The sequence below is a fragment of the Phoenix dactylifera genome, unplaced genomic scaffold, assembly GCF_009389715.1.
Source record: "Phoenix dactylifera cultivar Barhee BC4 unplaced genomic scaffold, palm_55x_up_171113_PBpolish2nd_filt_p 000064F, whole genome shotgun sequence".
Classification (NCBI taxonomy): Eukaryota; Viridiplantae; Streptophyta; class Magnoliopsida; order Arecales; family Arecaceae; genus Phoenix; species Phoenix dactylifera.
In genome coordinates this window covers 1214590-1228079 of record NW_024067673.1, presented here as the reverse complement: position 1 = coordinate 1228079, position 13490 = coordinate 1214590, and the positions used below count along the sequence as shown (strand labels likewise).

The 13490-nt window shown below is 42.4% G+C and overlaps 1 long non-coding RNA gene across 1 annotated transcript; it reads right to left on the bottom strand.

Moving 5' to 3' along the window:
* Window positions 1-511: 511 nt before the first annotated feature.
* On the bottom strand, window positions 512-2612 carry LOC120104653. The gene is made up of 3 exons (XR_005507028.1): window positions 2409-2612; window positions 1418-1517; window positions 512-571 (listed from the first exon to the last, which is right to left on the bottom strand). It is a non-coding gene; the product is annotated as an uncharacterized LOC120104653 (long non-coding RNA).
* Between the last annotated feature and the right edge of the window lie 10878 nt (window positions 2613-13490).

Genomic DNA, 13490 nt, shown 5'->3' with positions numbered 1-13490 from the left:
AAGGCTTCTTCAAGCGATACGCCCTTGTTGTTGAACTCATCTACACCTACAAAACATGGGAACCGTGTTCAATGCGAGACAATTCCTATCTACGAAGATGCTACATCTGTACGTAGATCAGTGATAAATCTTGCAGTTCTGCGTGCAAACTGTTGAAAATAGCTGAACCTTAAAGGACCATCTTACCATTCTCAATATTATACCTATTTTGCCATTCTGCGTAGCCTCCGTCAAGGCAATACATGTAATTGTGCTCTATCTAATTATGATCAGAAGGAAGTGTCACGCCCCGAACCCATCACCCGGGTCCGGCACGCGACCGGCCGCATGAGCCCTAGAGCAGTGCCCTAAAGATCATGCAAGGCCTATGATTAACAAAAATTCCAATAAATCCACAACTAATTTAATAATTCAAATAGACAAATCCGACATGTCCAAATAAACAAATTGGTTCAATTACAAAGTCTTCAAATGTTCATCGACATCAAAGAAGGATAACAAACTAACTAACTAATAACTCTGGTACTCGCACTCTGCGCCCATCCCATCCAAATCTATGCATCCTGCAACTCTGGTAAAGAAAAAGAAGAAGAGGGGGGTGAGCTTTACAGCCTAGTAAGAATCCCTACACATCCATACCAACACAATAATAATATGAATTCGAAAACCACGACAAATCGATGCACATTTCATGAAATCATAAACAGTTTCCATAAGACTCAAATAATCAATATAAGTATGTGCGTCAAATATCAATGAAAGTCCAACCACGCAAGAATGATATAGTATATATATAGCTTATAAATCACTATGACTATTTTCAATGCTTTTTCTTCCTATTCCATGTTAACTTGATCCGGATCAATTATCTTTCCGACTTTGGGCTACATCCCGGTCACGTTTCCGGCCCGTGACGGGGCAATCAATAGTATCACATTTCCGGCCTGTGATGGGGCAATCGATAGTATCACATTTCCAGCCTGTAACGGGGCAATCGATAGTATCACATTTCCAGCTTGTGATGGGGCAATCGATAATATCACATTTCCAGCCTGTGATGGGGCAATCAATAATAACGAGATAAGCCCAAAGTCCCTATTCATTTAATCAATTCACAAACACACATCCATTCCCTTTTCCACTTTATCCGACCTAGACTAACCATGGTCACGTTTTCAGCCCGTGACAGGGCAATCAATATAACATGGTTAGTCCATGCCACCACATCCATAAATCCAATTATGCAGATATAGGTTATACACATACATGCATCCATCATAATTCCAATCACAAGCCAACACGACCAAAATATAATTTAATATAAACTATTTTTGCTTTGTCTGGATCATAGCATATCAAACATATATATAGTGCAAAATATTTATATCATGTAGGATTGGCGTACAAGGAATCTTACTGAAATTGTAGACTGACACAAATACAGATCCGGATCACAACCTACGAGCTGGGGTGCTGAGTCCCCTAATCAAAACCTCCTGGCACCGCTGACTCTTCCCCTACAATATCAATTATAAATCACAAACTAAATTATTTAATATTTAAATATTCTAAACCATAATTCATATCTACTATGGGGTCCATCACCAGGTCCCCAAACATCTCAATCCCTCAAATCTAGGGCAGTCGGGGTGGCCCGACTCCCACCCTATACCACCGGTCTATGTCGTCGCCAGCCGTGGCCGCTGCCACGCCAGCGATGATGGCCGGTCCCGATGAAGAGACCAAAAGAAAGGGATGATCCCTCTCTCTTCATGGTTGGGAATACACATCTCCCTCCCTCAAATCCTTTTTGATCCAAGGGCAACAACCATGGTGGCTGTGCCCTCTCCTTCTCCAACCCGACATCACCACTGGCCGAACCATCGCCGGCCGCCACTGTTGCAGTCGCCGGCGATGGTGGCCGACCAAGAGAGGGAGAGAAGAAGAAGTTTCTTCTCCTTCTTCTTCTTCTTCCCCCAAAACCGACACAGGGTCCCCTCCCCCTTCCTCCATTCATCCACGGAAAAACCACCGTGATGGTGGCTTGGCTTCCCCCACCCGACGGCAGCCACAGTGTCCAGGTCCCACCGTCGTCGCCGGCCGGCAGCGAACCGACAAGAGGGAGAGAAGAAGAGGGTGAAACCACGAGAGGAAGCCCTCGGTCCACCATCCCCATCTTCAAATAAATCATAGAAAACCCTCTCCGACCCTCACACAGACCCGACCGACCCCCAATGCCATGGATCCCGGCCCATCCCGGCGGTCGGCGGCGGCCAAAAACCGGAAAGAAGAGGCCGAAACAGGGGTACCCTGTTTCGGGCTCTTCTCCGACAATTCACCGGGCAAATCCCTAACCAAAGCAGCCCTAAATCTAGCAAATGACATGCAAGGAGAGGAGCCACACTTACCTCGGTCCGACGGGGTGTTCCGGCGACTTTTCCGGCGAGGAATCGGAGGAGGAATCTTGAGTTTTCATGCATGGATCCAAGGCTTCTTCGTGTGTATTCGTTGAAGGGGGAAGCTTATGGCTTCCGCCGCCCCTTCTCCGGCGATTACCCTCCCCCGACGATCGGCCTCCTCCGGCGATCGCCCTCTCTAGCGCCGCTGCCCCCCCCCCCCCCCCCCTTTTTGTGCTTCTTCTCCCACGATCGTGCCTAGGGCACGATCGTATATGGTGGATGGGCCCGGTCTTTTCGGGCCGGCCCATCCACCCCTTTTTTTTTTTTTTTTTTTTTTGGAGGGGGTATTACAGGAAGTTTGTTGAAATCTCAAATCTGAGATGCTACTCATCGTAACTGGTGACTGATATCAAAAGAGTACTGCAACGTGTCCGTTTCAAAATGAACCCAAAATCAAGATAATCTAAGATCTCAGCCAAAATATTTTATAATGAAGTTGATTTTGACCATTACATATTAGAAAAACATATGTAGTACACTGAAAGAAGAGATCAAAAATATTGGCTATAATCATATCATATATATCATATCTTAATATATATATATATATATATATATATATATATATATATATAGGCGTTCGGATTACGCTAGTCCCCTCGCCCACCTGGAGCGGATCCACGAGGCAATGCGCTACTCCAATAATGAACTAAAAAAGCAATGTGCCGTCGGTGTGCCAAAGATAAAATAAAAATATATCTAAAAAATTCATCATCTTGATTGAGCACGTGATATGCAGCCAAAAAAATCCTGTGGGAATTATGAGATGACCCATAGCCTCTATGCATCCAAGAGATACCTGCAGCAGAAATTCCTTGCAAGACTGAGCTGCAGTTTCTCTTCCCTAATAGCCATCTTAGAAATCCCCGCAAGAGATTTTACCACACAAAAAGCGACATACAAACAACTCAAAACAAACACGAGTGAGATCGAGATTGTAGCATCAGTTATCTTCATCCATCTCAAAAGTTGCCGGATAAAATCTAGCACACCATGTCCCATTGAAACCAAAAAAAAAAAACGCTACATGATTCTTAAAAGATCAGTACCATCATTCTCTATAAAATGGTCGTAAAACATTTGCAGACTTCATGCCCGTCAATATTGAAATAAGCAAAAGAGAGGTACTATATGAAAAATATAAAAGATCAACCATTAAACTAGAGGAGACAATCAACAAGAACATCAAAACGAATCTCAAGGATAAAGGTTGTAACTCCAATAAGTAATTAAATTTTAATCATTGAACTTAGCATACTAGTAGAATTATAGTAAAAAATGATTCTGATAATCGACAAAATATCTTTGGGAGAATATGGTAAGGTATGTAGGAGGCAGTATGAAAAAATATTTGTTGCCAAAAACTAAACTGGCGATAATTGCCTACTTAACATGGTGCGTATAACTTAACAAACTTATAAGGCATTTTCATAATAAAAATAAAAAAATAATTTAATGTGTTAAAGGGGAACCTCAGAACAATTTTTCGATATATAAGTAATTATGACTCAACAGGCGATATATAAGTAATTTTGTCACCAAGTCGGTAAGCATTGCCGACTTAGAGATTAAACTTCTCTCCCTATATTAGAGGCCCCACCCGTTCCTCCCGTTACTTGGGTCCTCCTAGTCTCGTTTCTCCTCTTTCTCTTGGTTTTCTTTGTGGCGACGACAAGGGTGGTTACAAGAACAACATCAAAGGTCTTTGTCTATGCCTTTCTTGGGTCGGTCCTCGTGCATCAATATTTGCACCGTAGATGATGAGAACGACAACAAGAAGGTGTGGAAGCGCCATTGCTAGAGACCTGATAAGCGATCCATGCCCACTTTTATATTTTCTTGCTTTCTCTTTTAGATTTGAGATGGTTCTTGATTTCTAGTTGGGTTTTGTCATTATATTAGTGTTTTTCTCCAATTCCTATTTTCGTTCGTGTTCTTGGAATACTTCATGGTTCTTGATTATAGTTCAAGATTTTGGTGTTATTTGGTGATAGTTTTCTAGATTATAGATATGTTTCTTGATTTTTGGTCTAGCTTTGATGTTAGAAGTTGATTTTGTAGAGTGACACACTACACGGACTAGATTGACTATGCCAGACTAAAATCTAGAACAAACACCAAACAAAAAATAGAAAAGAGAAGCTAGAAGAAAACTAATTAGGAGAGAAAAAATAAATTAGTTAAAAAATTGAGCCACAAAAAAAGGTTCTTACTCCTCACCAAGAAGGATAACTCTCACTCTCTCCTTCTCTCTGTTTTCTCACGCCACACTAAAGGATACATCAAAGGCCTCTTTAAATAGAGTTTATATGGGTGGAATATTTGATTTCTACTCAAATTCAAAAACCAACACCTACTAAAAGATAAGACTTGATAACTACTAAAGGATAAGGATAACTATTTTAGAAGGAATAACAAAGTAAAATAAAACTATTAATATAATCCTAAAATTATTAAAATTAATGACCAACTAAATAAGAATTCTTATAAGATTAGGACTTGGCAATAAATCTCACCACTCTCCCTCATTGCGAAGTTCATGCTAACAACATTGAACTTGTCGATGCCGTGAAATGCTACAGTAGCTATTGCCAATATTGTTGTAGTAACAAACTGTAATAACTTGTCAAACCAATAACTGAATAGTAGAACTTCTTCCTTAGCTTGAACAATAACTCCTTAGCTGGCTTGTCCTTTTCGATGCTATGTTGAAATAGATGTACTTCAACACTTCTTCTAAGCATAAACTCCATGATCACTGTTTCAAGATTCCATAGAATGCCCAACTTGTTGGGAACCCGCCCATGCCGCAGAAAATTTTAAAAAAATTCAGATGCAGCGGAAGTGGCATGCGTGGGATCGACGTTCATCTCATGAACGTTGTTCAAAAACCGTTCGTAGTTAGATTAGGATTAAAACTTTTAATAACATTAGGAAGATCAGATCTTCACCTTGTGCGGGTAGATGATCACCGCAAACTGAAGTTCGTGGTTTAGGATGAAGGTTCGCTTGAAGCCGCACGCGTGTCCGCCCTCTATGGGTATCCACACGAAGCAGAGGACCGATCAAAGCTTCCTTGTCTCCCCGGAGTGCTAGCTCCCTTGCAGAGACTACTTTAGATGGCTGATATTCTCCCTTTTAATCAACTCTTAATTGTACTTGGGAGGAGCAAGGAGAATAAGGCTCTAAGGAGAAGAACCAAAGGCTACTTGCAGCCTTTTCTTTTCCCTACGTTGGAAGAAGAAAGGGAGGAGGGAGGCGGGCCGCCAACACGTTTCTTTTCTTTTCCCTTGCTTGCGGCTGAAAACCAAGAGGAGGAAGAGGGCTCACGGCTGGAGAGGGAAGAGGATTCTCATGCCCTAGGTGCTGCCCCCTTGCTTCCCTTTTATGGCATATGGAGCTCCTTACAATTTTCCAAGAGGGGCGCCGGCCCCTCTTGTGTTGCCGCACCAACCAAGAGAAAGGGGAGGGGCGTGAGCCCCTCCCTTTTGTGTTGCCCTAGTCCTCATTAAGTAAGGATTGGGAGGCCCTAATGTGGCTAAGTCCTAATCTAATTAGGCTTAGTCCAAGGTTGAACCAATTGGGTTTAATCCAGGTAAGTCCTAATCCAATTAGAACTCAAATCAATTATGACTCAATTGAACTCTTCAATCCTAATCCAATTAGGAGTCTTGTTAATTCATTAGATTAATAATTAATTAGAACTTAAAAAATTCTAATCCAATAAGGATTTATTCAATTTTAGTCCTAATCCAATTAGGACTTTTAATTGAATCCGAAGTCCTAATCTAATTAGGACTTCTAGGAATCCTATTCTAAGTAGAAATCCATATTGAATTCAAAATCCTAATCTAATTAGGATTGTAGGAATCCTACTCCAACTAGGACTTCCAGTCCTAGTCCAAGTAGGATTTCCAGTCCTAATCCAATTTGGATTCCAGGAATCCTACTTCAAGTAGGATTCGTGTTTTAAGTCCAATTAATCAATTCCCATTGTTTCTTCTTCAACTGATTATCAATCGAATTGATTACTCGTGATTCATAATCATATTTCAACCATCGGATCGGTCAATACTTCTAGTGTGTGTGATCCCATAGGTTCTATTCTGACTGGTAGTGAGATATATTGCGATCTATATCACAATATCATTGAAAACTTCTTTCAATGGGTTGGAACAGTTCCAACTCAACTCATCAGGATTTATCGATCATCAAGATATTCTCTGTGAGTCTCACCATCCACCAGTGACACCTAGCAGCATGTAGTGGCTACCCAGCAGAATATCCCATGATTTTTTTGGCTCTTGTATATCCTGCATATGGAGATAATTTTCTCTATCAACTGAAACTTATATAATCCACATTATCTTTCTAGATTTTAGATTTTATTTTCTTCTTGTAACCTTATCGTTGAAAGTATCTACTGTTGGCTTGACTTATTCAAGATATCACATAAATCTTGTCCTATCAAATAAACTTGACGATAGCCTTCCAAATTGGATAACAAGTCTTGTTCAACTTGCAGAGCGAAGTGGAAGTAGCAGCAACCATGATGATTCACTTTTTGAATCACTAAAACAAAAGTCCACACACTTGCACTACCGCTCAGAGAATTACTTGAAGCTCTTCAACCCACTGAACCTTCTTGCTATGATGATGAAGCATATGGCAGATCTTGGACAGAGAAAGGGAGCATCAATCCCTTACGGTATGGTGTCATCCCTCATTTTCATTAGATATGATGTCAGTACTCTAGGAGAAGCTAAAATGGAACTCAAGCACACTGACATCTATAGTAAAAAGTCATGGATAAGAATGGGGTTTGTCAAAGCCAATAACAAGTAGGCTCATAGAGGAGAAGAAAAGAAAGAAGGAATAAGAAAAGAGTCATAGAGGCTAGTTGAATCAAGGCAAACTAGTGCAGGACCTTCTCAGAGGGCACCTAGCACTAGTGCACAAGGAGATAGGCCAACTGTTTAATCCCTTAGGCTTGAGAGAGACCAGTTAAAGTTTATTGGAGATCACATACTTCAAGGTCTTTTTCGCTCTAGAGTTTGTTGGAACTCAATCTATGATCTAACTATAATGATAAAAGAAATAAAAACAGAGTTGGAAAGCTTAAGGACACTTGTTGCTGCCCAACAAAGAAGACTTGGAGCTACTGAAGAAAATACTAGACACTAAGGAAATGAACTCCAAGGGTCACTGCAGCAAATTAAGGAACAAGGCTCTCAGTTGACTACTTCCCTCTCCACTCTAGAATCAAATCCTTTATCTTTGCTTTGTGAAATCATTGGGTTTAGACATTACTTTAAGTCAATCAACTTCTAGGAAACAAGGAGGCCGATCAGCCTGGACCATCAACTTAGGCCTAGATGTTTATTAGATCAACTTTCTCCTAACCAAACCTAAAATTTCTTGTCCAAATGTCTTTCACATCTTTTGTATTTCATTTTGGACAATCATCTTCCGGTTATATGTAAACATCTGTTGTAAAATATTTTGTTATCAATAAAATGTATGTTTCTTTTTCACTGAATCATGTCTTCACTGCATTTATTTTATATGTTGATTGTCTCCAACTGCTCTAATACATTCTTAAAATCAAAAGGCTCAGATACATTCTTAAGTTAACATGTTCTAATACAGTTATAAATTAAAAAGCTCTAATACAATCTTAAGTCAAAAGGCTATGATGTTGGAGTGTGTGGAAACCCAAGGTGTTTCAGATTGCACATGGATGTATTCCGAATCGAAATCTTGGATGAAAAAAGCTTCTACAGGTTTTTCAGCAGCAATGGAGTCGACCTCAACAGTCTAGGAGTCGACTCACACCATGTCGGAGTCGACTCGCGTTGTGCCGAAGTCGACTCGAGCTTTATCCATTTTTTGGATGTTTCTGTCTCGCTTGAGAGAAACGACTCGCGCAATCTGGAGTCGACTCGCACTGTGCAGGAGTCGACTCGCGCTTTGCCGGAGTCGACTCGAGCTTTGTCTAGTTTTTTAAACGTTTCTGTTTCGTCTGAGAGAGAGACGACTCGCATTGTGATAGAGTCGACTCGATGTCGGCGAGTCGACTCGAGCACTCTAGGAGTCGACTCCAGCTAGGACGGAATTTACGAAAATTTACTGAAACAGTCGAAAAGTGTGCTATTTTTAGGGAAATCTCAAGGATATAAATTCGTGGCCAAAGACTCTGGGAAATATTGAAGGTTGTGATGGCTAGGGTTACAACGAGATAGAGAGAAAGCTCTAAGAATGTGAGAGATTGAGGGAAAGAGTTTTTCTCTTGTAAAAGGAACCTTTGTTCGAGCAATCAGTTTGTGATTGACTCAGGATTGTGTTCTCCGTTGTAATTGCTCTACTGCAATAGAATCGAGTGGTCTTGAGGAAGTAGACAAGTTTTGCTGAACCTCGGTAAATTCTAGTGTGTTGTGTTAACTGTCTTCCATAGCAATTTGTTTTGTATTATTTTTCATCTCGTGCAAGGTGTAAGATCCTGCAGTTCTGCGTTAGGATTGTCCACTCCAACAGGTTGTCAAAGTTGTTGGAGACTACGAGCTTTCCTTGATTTGTTCATCTTAGAACGAGCGATATCTGGGCATACCGCCTCTTCTCCCAACAACTGGTATCAGAGCGCAAGGTTCGTTACATATAGAGAGTGAAGGCAAGATGCAGATCGAGAAGTTCAATGGTGCGAACTTCAGATTCTGGAAGATGCAAATAGAGGATTACCTTTACCAGAAGGATCTCTATTTACCTCTCGGAGGAAAGGCATAGAATCCAGAAAGGATGTCCGACGCGGATTGGGAAGTCCTCAATCGGAAGGCGCTTGGCACAATCAGGTTAACTCTCTCTCCACAGGTTGCGTTCAACATAAAGAACGAAAAGTTGACGATGGATTTAATGGCAACATTGTCAAAGATGTACGAGAAACCATCGGCATCAAACAAAGTCTTTCTCATGAAGAGGCTGTTCAAACTGCGCATGAAGAACGGTGGTAGCGTGGCTGAGTATCTCAATGACTTCAACGGACTCATGGCTCAGTTGGAATCAGTAGAAATCAGTTTTGACGATGAGATTCAGGCGTTGCTGATTCTGTCTGGATTACCGGATAGTTGGAAAGGCCTGGTGATGCAGTGAGCAACTCGTCGCCGATGGGTAAGCTGAAGTTTGATGACGTAATCGGAGTGCTTCTGCGTAAAGAAGCAAGAAGAAAGTTCACAGGTGCTGCAGAGTCTTCAGGGAGTGCATTGAACACATATGAGCGTGGTAGATCGCAAAAGAAGGACGGTTGACATCAAAGTGGCTCGAAGTCGAGAAAAGGCAGATCTAGACCATCTCAGAATAAGGAGGCGGCGTGCTGAAATTGAGGGAAGAAAGGGCATTTTAGGAGGGACTGCAAAGCTCCTAAAGGGAAGCAAGACGAACACACTGAAGGAATCAGCGGAGATTCGGCCAATCACGCTGAAGGTAGTAATTCTGATGCCCTAGTCCTATCTTTGTCTACCGGTGATGAGTCTTGGGTAATAGACTCAGGCGCGTCTTTCCATGCTACATCTCAAAGGAAATTTTTTAGAGGATATCAGATTGGTGACTTTGGCACAGTCTACCTAGGGGATGGAGAGCCTTGCAATATCGAAGGAAAGGGAAACGCGGAAGTGAAGATCAATGGTGGTACTTCACTAGAGCTGAAGGATATGAGGCACGTACCTCGGCTACAAAGGAATCTGATTTCTGTTAGACAATTAGCGAGCGATGGGTACAGAACAACTTTCATGGATGACCAGTGGAAGATATCGAGAGGTTCGCTGATGGTGGCTAGTGGCAAAAGGGTTGGGACTCTCTATGTCACCAACGGCATGCAAAACTCCATTGCTGTAGCAGCTGCAGCTATGGATGCCAAGGTGTGGCACCACCGACTTGGACACATGAGCCATCAAGGCATGATGACTATGCATCAGATGGGCAAGCTGCAAGGTCTTAAGGCGGTTGAGTTAGATTTCTGCGAAGCATTCTTGGAAAGCAAAAAAAGCTATCTTTCAGCAAAGACGGTCAACCTCAAAAGCTGGAAAGGCTTGATCTCGTGCACACTGACGTGTGGGGACCCGCTCAGGTATCTTCAATTGGTGGAGCTCAGTATTTTCTGATCTTTATTGATGATGCTACCAGGAAGTTATGAGTATTTTTCTTGAGACACAAATCAGAGGTGTTTGGTGTCTTCAAGAGATAGCGAGTAGCGGTTGAACTCGAGACAGGAAAAAGATTGAAATGCCTAAGATCCGACAATAGTGGTGAATACTGCAGCAAAGAGTTTGAAATTATTGTGCAGAGGCTGGAATAATTATTCAGAAAACTATTCCAGGAACACCACAGCAAAATGGAGTTGCTGAAAGGATGAACAGGACAATCAACGAGCGTGCTAGGAGCATGAGGATACATGCCGGATTGCCACAGCAATTTTGGGCAAAGACAGTTAGTATTGCTGCCTATTTGATCAACGAAGGACTATCTAAGAAGCTACAACTTGGGATTCTTGAAGAAGCATGGATAGGGAAGAAGATTGACTTGGCGCACCTACGGAATTTTGGTTGTACCCCATACGTCCATGTGGATTCCACCGAAAGAGGTAAACTAGATGCCAAATCAAAAAGATGCATCTTCGTTGGATATGTTGGTCATCAGTTTGGATACAGGCTTTGGAATCCAGAAAATAGAAAAATCATCAGAAGGAAAGATGTGATCTTCAACGAGAACGAGATGTAGAAGAACCCAGTTTTAGAAGAAAAACCTAAGGAGCCAAATCTTGTAGATCTTGAAGAGGAGTCTACAAATTCTGATCGAAAGGTTCAGTCCGAGCAAGAGACGGAAACTACAGTTATGGCACCCCCTCTACAGCTAAGAACATCCACCCGTACCACACACGGAAAGCCTCCTCAGCGGTATGACGGGACTCTTAGCTATTTGCTGCTCACAGATAGTGGTGAACCTGAATGCTATCAGGAAGCATTGCAGGTTGACGCCAAGAAGGAGTGGGAGTTTGCCATGGATGACGAGATGAAGTCATTGGAGCGGAATCAGACATGGGATCTGGTGGATATACCCAAAGGTAAGAAAGCAATGTTAAACAAGTGGGTTTACAGGCTAAAGGAAGAGCATGATGGTAAGAAAAGATACAAGGCCAGATTGGTTGTCAAAAGTTTTCAGCAGAGAGCCAGTGTCGACTTCATAGAAATATTTTCTTCTGTGGTGAAGATGAGCACTATTCGAACGGTGCTGAGCATGGTAGCTGCAGAAGATCTACACTTGGAGCAGCTTGATGTGAACAAAGCCTTTCTTCACGGTGATCTCGAGGAAGATATCTACATGCAGCAGCCTGAGGGATACGTTAAGGGTGACTTAGTATATAACCTCAAGAAGAGCTTGTATGGATTGAAGCAAGCACCCAGACAGTGGTATCTCAAGTTCAATAGCTTCATGCTTCAGATTGGTTACAAGAGATGCAGTGAAGATCATTATTGCTACTTTCAGGACTTCGAGTCATCTTATATTATCTTGCTGTTATATGTTGATGATATGCTAGTTGCAGGTTCTAACATACGTGAGATTGCAAAATTGAAAACGGAGCTATCCAGAAAGTTTGCGATGAAGGATTTAGGAGCAGCAAAGCAGATCCTTGGCATACGGATCACCAGAGATAGGTCCAAGCACATCCTTAAACTATCTCAGGCAGAGTACATTTGCCGAGTACTCAGAAGGTTCGACATGGAGGGTGCTAAACTAGTTAGCACACCGATAGGTGCCCATTTCAAGCTTTTAAAAGGGGAAAGTCTGAAGACACGGGAGGAAGCAAAGGACATGTCTAGAATTCCGTATGCATCGGCGGTAAAAAGCTTGATGTATGCAATGGCATGTACACGACCAGACATTGCTCAAGCAGTGGGAGTAGTAAGTCGCTTTATGAGCTGCCCAGGTTTGGAGCATTGGAGAGCAGTCAAGTGGATATTCTGGTATCTGAAGGGCACGAAAAGCATGGCACTATGCTATGGAGGGTCTGAGTTTCAGCTATAGGGATTTGTAGACTCGGACATGGCAGGAGACTTGGACAGCAGGAGAAGCATGACAGCGTACTTGTTCATCCTGGGCGGCAAGGCTGTCAGTTGGATCTCTAGGTTACAACCGGTTGTTGCACTATCGATGACGGAAGCTGAATACGTGGCAGCCACAGAGGCGTGCAAGGAATTGATATGCTTCAGAACTTGATGAAAGAGATTGGGAAGGAGCAGAAGGATTGCAGGTTGTACTCCGACAGTCAAAGCACAATTCATCTAGCGAAGAATTCAGCCTTTCATGCGAGGACGAAGCATATTGATATACGGTATCACTTCGTGAGGTCGATGCTCGAAAAGAAGCTTGTCAGGCTGGAGAAGATCCACACCAGTAAGAATCCTGCGGACATGTTGACGAAGGTTGTCACGGTGGAGAAGCTGAAAGCAAATTTAGCTTTTGTTGGTCTTTTTTGAAGATATTGAGGAGGTTTCCAATTCAGTTGCAGTGGAAGCAAAAAAACCAGAGTCTATGAGAAGGCACACCTAAAGTCTTTAAGTGGGAGATTGTTGGAGTGTGTGGAGACCCAAGGTGTTTCAAATTGTACATGAAAGTATTTTGGATCGAAATCTTGGATGAATAAAGCTTCTACAGGTTTTTCAGCAGCAGTGGAGTCGACCCCAGCAGTCCAGGAGTCGACTCGCACCGTGCCATAGTCGACTCGCGTTGTGCCGGAGTCGACTCGAGCTTTGTCCATTTTTCGGATGTTTCTGTCTTGCCTGAGAAAGACAACTCGTGCAATCTGGAGTCGACTCGCACTGTGCGGAAGTCGACTCGTGCTTTGCTGGAGTCGACTCGAGCTTTGTCCAGTTTTTCAGACGTTTCTGTTTCATCTGAGAGAGATGACTCGCGTTGTGATGGAGTCGACTCGAGCACTCTAGGAGTCGACTCCAACTCGGACGGAATTTACGGAAATTTACTGAA